Here is an 8,854-nt window from a genome sequence, read left to right on the forward strand (position 1 = left end):
TTTTTCTTCAAATCTTCTCTCAAACTTTTTCTTACATATTATTAAAATTAATTTTTCAATACTAAGTTCTCCTAACTATTCAATATTTTTCATTAATTTCAACACTTTGTTCTCAACCTAACAATATAATCATTACTTTTTTATTTTTTTTAAACACTTTCACATACTTTTCTCAATTACTTTTATTTTGTCTTCTCAAATCAAACCAAATCAAATTAAATCAAACTTAATTTCGTTTCGTAATGTTAATAGTTTAATCTTATGGTACAATTACTTTAAAGTAATTACACCCTTAAACTTTCCCTTTTGTTCAGCCTTCCAATTATTAAGATTTATTTTTGGAAACGAAAATGTCCATAGTCATGGGTAGGGCCGACAATTCGTATCGTGTCGTGTTTATACGTGTCGTGTCTAAACGAGTTCGTGTTATCGAAGTCATAACCCGTACACGACACGATTATTAAACGGGTCAGGTTTTGGAAACCCGTACACGACACGGTTATATTTGTGCCAACCCGTACACGACACGTTTAAACCCGTTTTATCGAAACGTATCATAATAGGTACACGAATACACGACACGATTATAACCGGTACCCGGACACGTTTACACGACCCGTTTATCCGATAAACCCGATTACCCGTACACGTTTACACGACCCGTTTATCCGATAAACCCATTTACCCGGACACGTTTACACGACCCATTTACCCGTTCAATCAGGTTACCCGGACACGTTATACGACCCGTTTATCTGTTTATTTCCTCCATGCATTGCACAGTTGCACTGCAGCTCAACAAAATTTCAAACACCATCCAAATTATACTGAAAGCCAAACACAAGTCTCATCCATCAAAGACAAGTCCCAGTTCTCAATTATACACATCCAAATTATACTGAAAGCCAAACACAAATCTCCTCCATCAAAGACAAGTCTCAGTTCTCAATCAACAAAATTTCAAACATTCATCCAAATTATATTGAAAGCCAAACACAAGTCTCCTCCATCAAAGACAAGTCCCAGTTCTCAATTTCTGACTTGTAAGATAGTTGATGAACTCGGCAGCTGTTGCAATGGCGCTTCCAGTAATAGCATCCATTACAATCTTGTCTTTATGATTGTTGCTGGCGAGGGATATCGCCAGCCCTGTTACAGCTCCCCCTATCATAGCATTCTTTTGCAATTGAAAACCAGAAATAGGTAAAGTGGGTGAGGATAGCAAGGAATCCTGCGCATAGAGATTCTCAATCACAGCCCAAGATTTATTGTCATCCCTTACGAAAATTTTATACTGAAGTGGCTCCGTTCATGTCTGAGATATTGAAACAAGAAATTGTCTAGCAAATTCCCAGAACACAATTGGTATTCAAATAAGCTATGTCTCACAGACTCGCAACTCGACCAAGTTCTAATCATAGATAATTCACCAACAAAATTGTAGTCTAGATTCAGAAAAGCACGAAATAAGAAACATCCTTCGATGATTCTAGCAGTAGATTCATCTTAGGAGCAGATCAGGATAGCAAGGAATCCTGCGTATAGAGATTCTAAACACAGCCCAAGTTTTATCGTTAACCCTTACAAATATTTTATACTGAAGTGGCTCCGTTCATGGCTGAGATATTGAAACAAGAAATTGCCTAGCAAATTCCCAGAACACACTTGGTATTCAAATAAGCTTGGTAGTTGTCACTGTCTAAAGATCGAGAAAGACATGGTACACGGCCTTCTTTAATGTGCAGAAAGACCCATCACATGAATCTTCACAGATAGCAACAAGCAACTTAAATTTCGAGTGAATAATAACCCCGGAGTTGCTGAGATGTCCAAGTCTAGGGAACGGCGTTGATGATAATCGATTGTTGGAGAAGAAATGCAAAGGACGGTGATATCGAACTGCTTCAGAGAGGGAGGTTGCGGAGTCGACTCGAGATCGAGGAGGCGAGGTGAGGTCACCTTCGTCTGGGTTCCGTCGACCGAACGACGGAAGGACTCAGGTGGAGGCTTCGTCTGAGCAGACAATCGAAGTCGTCCTTGACTCTGGTGGAGGCTGGATCTACAAGAATTCAACTCAAGGATCCAAATTTCGAAGGAAATCGGGTGGAACCGTGGAAGCAGGAGGGAAATCGGATGAATGAATTGGGAGATTGGGGATAGAAGCAGGACTCCTACTGACTTATTGAGTATTGGAGCAGAACAATGGTGTCAACGGAGAGAAGCAGAGACCTCGAGGTCGACGGTTCGAGGATTGAGGGCTCGAGGGTCGCGGGGTCGAGTTGAGGTCGCAGTCGAGGGCTCGAGGGTCGCGGCTCGCGGGTTCGTCTTCGTCTGGTCAGCTGGTCTGAGTAGAGGGCTTCGACTCGTGAAGATGAAGGATGAAGGGGGGCGTGTGAAAGTTGAAACCGGGTGGAAGCTCAAGCCTACTGCCTCCGAAATTTTGAAATTAGGGTTAACCTAAGGATATTTTTGTAAATTCAGTTAGATAAACGGGTTAATGGGTTACACGATTACAGTAACACGATTAAACACGGTTAAATAAACAGGTTTAATCGTGTATAATCGGGTTACATGGGTTCAACCCGCTAAGACACGTTTATTAATCATGTCTAAATGAATTGGACACGTTTATTAATCGTGTCAAAATGGATTGGACCCGTTTAACCCAAATATCAAAAATACCCAATCCAAACCCGTTTAACTCCGTGTCGTGTAATCGTATCGTATTAAATATTACTGGCCCTAGTTATGGGTACGTGATTTTATAGCACTTATCGATGAGTCCGGAGATGCGGCCACATGGATGAACAAAGTCCGTGCAGTTTTAACGTGGGGGCACGCTCTTGTCGCGTCCGCTTCCACCGAAAAGGACGAGAACACGTGTACGGTCAACGGGCAGCTGGGGGACACGCGACAGTCATCCCGTACCTCTGTCGCATTCGTGCTGCTGCAGGATCTATATGGTGAGACTGACTTCTTCAGTTGAGGTGGGGCCGATAATATCCCGTCCTAGATTACCACGTGTCCCGCGGGCAGTGAATGGGTGCCTGCTCCTTTTGGCCCATCTGCCTTCACGTGCTGCCACGATGAAGAATAAAATCTCCTCCTATTTTAAGTAGGCTCTATAACAACGGCAGAAAACGATGTCAATTAGATCATGTCAATTATTTGGGTCATTATTTGTAGGTATAAAAAATTAATGGAATTTATCCAAAGGTATTAATTTACTTATTATTTAATTATATTAATATATATGTATTGTTTTTGCTTTTTGCAATCCGATCAGTATCAACTCTTGAGAAAGAATCAACTGCAGTACTTTCTTTTTTTTGACTTCTCAGGTTTGTTGGATAACATTATATCCTTCCAAATATGGAACGAAATTTCAACTTATTTTTATTTCTTTGACAACTGCAAACATTTTTTCTTTTTTTGGGAAGTGTTGGATAACTCCAATGAAGTGTTTGGACTCAATCTATTTATACATATATTAATTTCGTCTACTCTCATAAAATCTTTTCATTCGTGCACCACAAAGCATATTAAACTCATGAAATTCTTCTGTTTGTACCCTCAGCTCGTGGTGAGTTATCATGTCGAGTGTCCAAATTGATATAAACTCAGACAATTTTCAATTTGTATCCAAATTTTCTTAATATATCTACAATTTTATTATATGTTCCTTTTTGGGTCGAGAAAAATCCGATCTTGATCACGTGCATAACACGAATCTCGAGCTTCCACGAGCGACCCGAAAAGGGGAAAGAATGGGAGGGAATTTCGATTTCTCATGAGAATGTGTATGAGAAAGATAAAGAATGAAACTTATGGATTTAGGCATACCTGGAAGATATTTATAAGAGTTACAAGAGATCGATACTAGAATGTCGGAATCTATATAAGATATGACAAGTAGATACTCTTGTCAAATATATGGTTGGAGATAGTATAATATCTCGCAAGATATATATCATTAGAATATTCAATAAATATCAAAGAATGAAGAGACAATTGTGGAGAGAACATAACCACGGGATTTTGTTACCGATAGAGAATGCCTTATATCACCTTAAACTATGAGGCTAAGAAACTTTAACCCCTAAACTAATTTTTTAAACATGTGACCCCTCAACTATCAATGAGGGAGAATGTCCTGTTGGGCACGTCACTTTTTCCATCCAATTTAAACAAGTATAGAAAATTGAATAAAAATTTTAACGAATAGAAAAGAACAGATGGTGTGACCGATCTTGGCCTGGAGGCCATCTCCTCCGATCCACCAGATCACTGCCACTGCGACGTTGCCGGTGGTTTCAGAGATCACCGTGGACGTCACTCGTGGCTTCTCGACTTCATCATTTTTCAGAATAATTCGCTCGGGTCTCTAGTCTCTCCCCGTGTTGTCCAGACATAAAGACCAGAAGGGGGGGAGGCCTAATACGCGGGCTATGCAGCGCAGCTCGCCCGCGCCGGATATCATTAATGAAACTCTCCTAACTTTTGTCGTCAAAGCCAAAATGAAACCGGTCTCAGGACGAACGACGGCTGTATTCTAATTTTCGATCAGTTTCAATAATGTAGTCCCGTCCCTTCTACTCTCCTACGTTTATCCAACTTATTTTTATTTATCTCGAGCAAAAAATTTCTTTTTTTCCCTTTTATATATATATTTTTCGGTTATAAGGATGTCCATGTATTGCTAATACAAGAAAATGAAAATCAAAGCTAACAATAAAGGGACACATATATTGAGTCCCACCACAATAATCGAATTTAAAATCTCTTGAATTATCAGGCAATAGCGTGTGTTACTACATCATGCATCCTTTAAAGAAAAAAAATTTCCTCTTTCAAGTTTTGGCTTTTGATTTGCATGGAGTAGCTCGTGCATTAGTTGGAAGTCTAATTAATTTTTGTTCTTATCAGAGCTCTAAAAAATTTACTACTAACTGAAATATAATCAAGATAATAAAATTTTAAAGATATCGACAACTCAACAATGAACTTTGAGAATGTCACATAATCAATACCATTATGATGATTATGCATAGACATATAACTCATTAATCTTTAATAGTGACAAATAAGAATTAAAATAGTGAGCCATAAAAAAGTGGGTTGTAAATATTTAGGTTGCTTTTGGTTTTCAAGTTCGACCATGATTCTACTCAATTTAATTTTTTTTATAATAATTGTAAGTGTTGACAAATAGATAAATATATATATATATATATATATATAAATAAATGTGAAAGTATATTAAGAATTTATGATTAAAAATGATTAGAAAAAAGTATAAGTAGAAAATTATTATGAAATAAAAAATAAAATAAAACAATAATAATTAGAGTGTCGAATTTCGAAAAGACTATAGTGTAGTTGGATAGAATTTTTGCCAACATGCAACAGATTGTCGTTTGTCTGTCTGACACAATTAATCACCTAAGTGGCAAACCTAAGTGGCTTGCCAGCGGACTAAATTTATTTTCGTTGATGAAATTCCTACCTCTTATGTCGTTGAAGTAATTAAAACCAGCCTTCTGGCCAAAAAAAAAACAGAAAGAAAAAAAATTAAAACCAGCTTGGGGACAAATGCCGGGTGGGTTCAAATTGTGGTGTTTCAATAACTCATCCTATCCTGATTGGGGGTCTAAATTCGGGGTATGCAGGGGATGGGACATAATGCAGTTTTACTAGTTCAATAACTCATCCTATCCTAATCGGGGGTCTAAATTCGGTGTATGCAGAGAATGGAGCATAATTCAGTTTACTCGTTTTGACTTGAAATCAAAATATTCGGATTTCCATGTTCTAATTGTGGAGTTCCAATTACTCACCCTACCACTTGTTGTAATTGATCAATTATGCTACCTGTGGGATTCCCATGCCTGCTACGCTTTTACTCTTCATGTATCCTCTATTGAGTCCATGGTTCCGTTGTGACCAACTATTGTGGGAACAAAAAAAATTATGTGCAAGTCTTGTAACCTTCCGGTCACTGCAAAAGAGAGATCGGATATCAAGTAGTCCGACTATACATTTTGATAACTCATTATTATTAAAATTAATCGCACATCGAAAAGAATGTGAGTTTGTTCCGCCCGAAATGTACCGCCGGAACTCTCCGGCGCATGCGTGTGATGGTTATGTCATCAGGCATGTCAAGGTGTAGTCCCAAAGTTGTGAGGTGGCGGAACCACTGGTGCATAGCGCCTCGATCCTAGAGGTCTGAAGGACTAGCCGGCATGATACTCAGATGAGATGTAGACGATGTTGCGGCCATGAGGGAAAGGCCTCTTTGGTTCTCCTAACGTGCACGTGATTGTGTAATCCAACTATTGAAAAGAGATTGCCCAGAGGCCGACCTGGTAGCTGGCAAGTCACGGTCCAAGGAGTTTCGTGAGCTAGTGGATTTCGGCTACGGATAGCCAAGAGAAATAAGCTAAAGGCCGGAAACTTAGCATGATAAGTAACTCGACCCGGAAGTTGATGTTAGCCTTGACCGACGGATCAATAATTGGGTGACCCCATAAGGTCAATAGAATTATTTCGGAAAGCGATTTAGTGCATGGTATGTAAAGGTACGGAAAAAAATAGATATTGAGGTGCGGCGCGATAAGTAAAGATAGAAAGGATAATGTATTTAATTGATGTGCCAAAGGAAAAAATACAATAAACGACCTCAACAAAGTAATCGGGAAATAATTTATCAAAATAAAGAACTAGCTAATCCTATGACTTATATGGGAAATATTTTCCCTTATTTAGAGAAGATGTCAACCCAACAAAATATATAAATAAACATGAAAATCCACCCTATGAATAAATCTCCCACGAACCAAGCTTGGACCTTGTCTTCATTCATTTCCATTTAAGATGGAAATCTCCTCAATTGCCTTCCCTTCCATGGACGTCCCTGCCTTGAAGATTTTCCACCATGTAAGAGACCCCATCTTCATTCACTAGGCAATAATAAGTTCCCTTTGCATGAAATTATATTTCCAAATGAAAGGATCAACCTTGCCGCCCGTCCCAAATGCATATTTCTACTTCTTGGAAATTATCGAATTGCCATCCTTGCATCACCAACCGTTACAAGGCTCTCCAAATCGGGTCTTGCCACGAGTCTTAGGTCGGGTCACATGGCTTCCTCTTCGTGGGCCATTCTCATGGGCCTAATTCGGTCCATTATATGTCTTGACCAACATTTACTGCATGGAGTCTAGAAAATGGGTGTAAATAGAGTTATATTGATACACGTCATTGCTTAAAACTAACAAAATTTGAGTTTATTTCTCACTCATTAATGAAATTTTTTACACTCTTTTATTTCATTTCTCTATTTCTTTTACATTCATGGACTCCTACAAAAAAAAAAAAGGAAGAAGAGAGGAAATAGAAAAGTTTACTTAGTAGGGAATAACTTTTAAATGTTCGTGATTGAAGTGTTGCGCCACATGGTAGGTTTAGATATAGGTTGAGGACAAAGGGGCGGATGGCACCATGTGGGCAGTGAATTTTTTTCAGGCATGAAAGCTGACGGAGTGCCATGTGAACCATACAAGTGTCTCCAACCAAATTCGAAAGGTTTGAAATACTGGTTAAAGAGAAATTCATATATCCATTCGATCTTAGGTTCGAAATTTCTTGGGCCAACTAAAATGCCTTTGACGTGAATACATGTTTCGTGCGTCGCTGGAGATTTATGAAGCCCTCAGAATTAGCCGATCAAATCCAAACACTTTGAGTAAAAAAAAATAAAAAAGAAGTCTGGAAATAAATATAGTATGAGATCTCAAAATATTATTATTGCTAGGATCTTTCTACCCTATGTTCTATAGGTACGGAGAATAATCGGCAAGTTAAGTTAATGCTTGGATATCTCGTAATTTTTCCAAAACTTATCGTTTTGCCTTTTACATTTCTTAAATTCCGAATGTTTCGTTTAATCCAACCAAAAACCAGACTGAAGACGGTGTTACCCCTCTAATTCGATATGAATTATAGTTCACGAAAATTTGAGATGATCATGGTTTAAAGATGAAAAATATGTGATACCGTCCCGCGCCGGCCCTCGGAAGTTGTACCACAACTCTTATGGCTTAGAATTTGTGCTCAGTGGAGATGGATTACGCATGCTTAAATTAATATAAAGATTAGCTTTTAGGAGACATGTAGAGAAAATCTTTTGATGCTTTTGCACGTGAATGGGTTTAGTACTGCTCCTCAGATTTGGTGGCCACGTATCCCCCAAAACTTTATTCCTGCGTGGAAATATACGCAATCACATTTGGATCAGATCCAAGTAAAGAAGTCCAATGTGATGAAGTATCACCCATCGTCACCCTCCGTCTGAAGTGTCTCGATGATAAATGACAGTGTGCTGCAGTGAACGTCCTGTCAATAATAAATAAATTTTAAATTTGATACTCGTTATAGGACTATTTATATTAATTTATTAATTACGAAAATTTTTATTTTATTATAATAAATTTCAAAGTTGATACTCGCTCTCGCTTGCTTTGTTTGCTTATTTATTTACCCTTTCCCGTAATTCTTCGCTTATCTACTTTACGCACTTTTATTTCCTGCACACGCATTGCATATCATACTAGCTTCTAAGTATCTATGGGTAGCGTCCCACGACCGGTAATAGGAGCATAAGTTAGATAGAGGTTCAAAGTGGGGTATGGCGCGTAGTTCGACTACCGCTTAGGCCTTGAAAAGAATCCCACTCGATTTTAAGGAATTGACACCATTGAGTTGTGAACCCCTATCCCTAGATAGCACGGTCCTTGTATTACCGAAACCATGCATCGTGCTAAACCTCCATGCCAACCTCCAACTCGACTTC

At 38.6% G+C, this 8,854-nt stretch overlaps 1 long non-coding RNA gene across 1 annotated transcript; it reads right to left on the bottom strand.

Annotated features, from left to right (window-relative positions):
- Positions 1-801: 801 nt before the first annotated feature.
- Positions 802-2,702, bottom strand: LOC116195119. The gene is made up of 2 exons (XR_004154584.1): positions 2,180-2,702; positions 802-2,059 (listed from the first exon to the last, which is right to left on the bottom strand). It is a non-coding gene; the product is annotated as an uncharacterized LOC116195119 (long non-coding RNA).
- Between the last annotated feature and the right edge of the window lie 6,152 nt (positions 2,703-8,854).

This window comes from Punica granatum, chromosome 2 (assembly GCF_007655135.1).
Source record: "Punica granatum isolate Tunisia-2019 chromosome 2, ASM765513v2, whole genome shotgun sequence".
In the NCBI taxonomy this organism is placed as follows: domain Eukaryota; kingdom Viridiplantae; phylum Streptophyta; class Magnoliopsida; order Myrtales; family Lythraceae; genus Punica; species Punica granatum.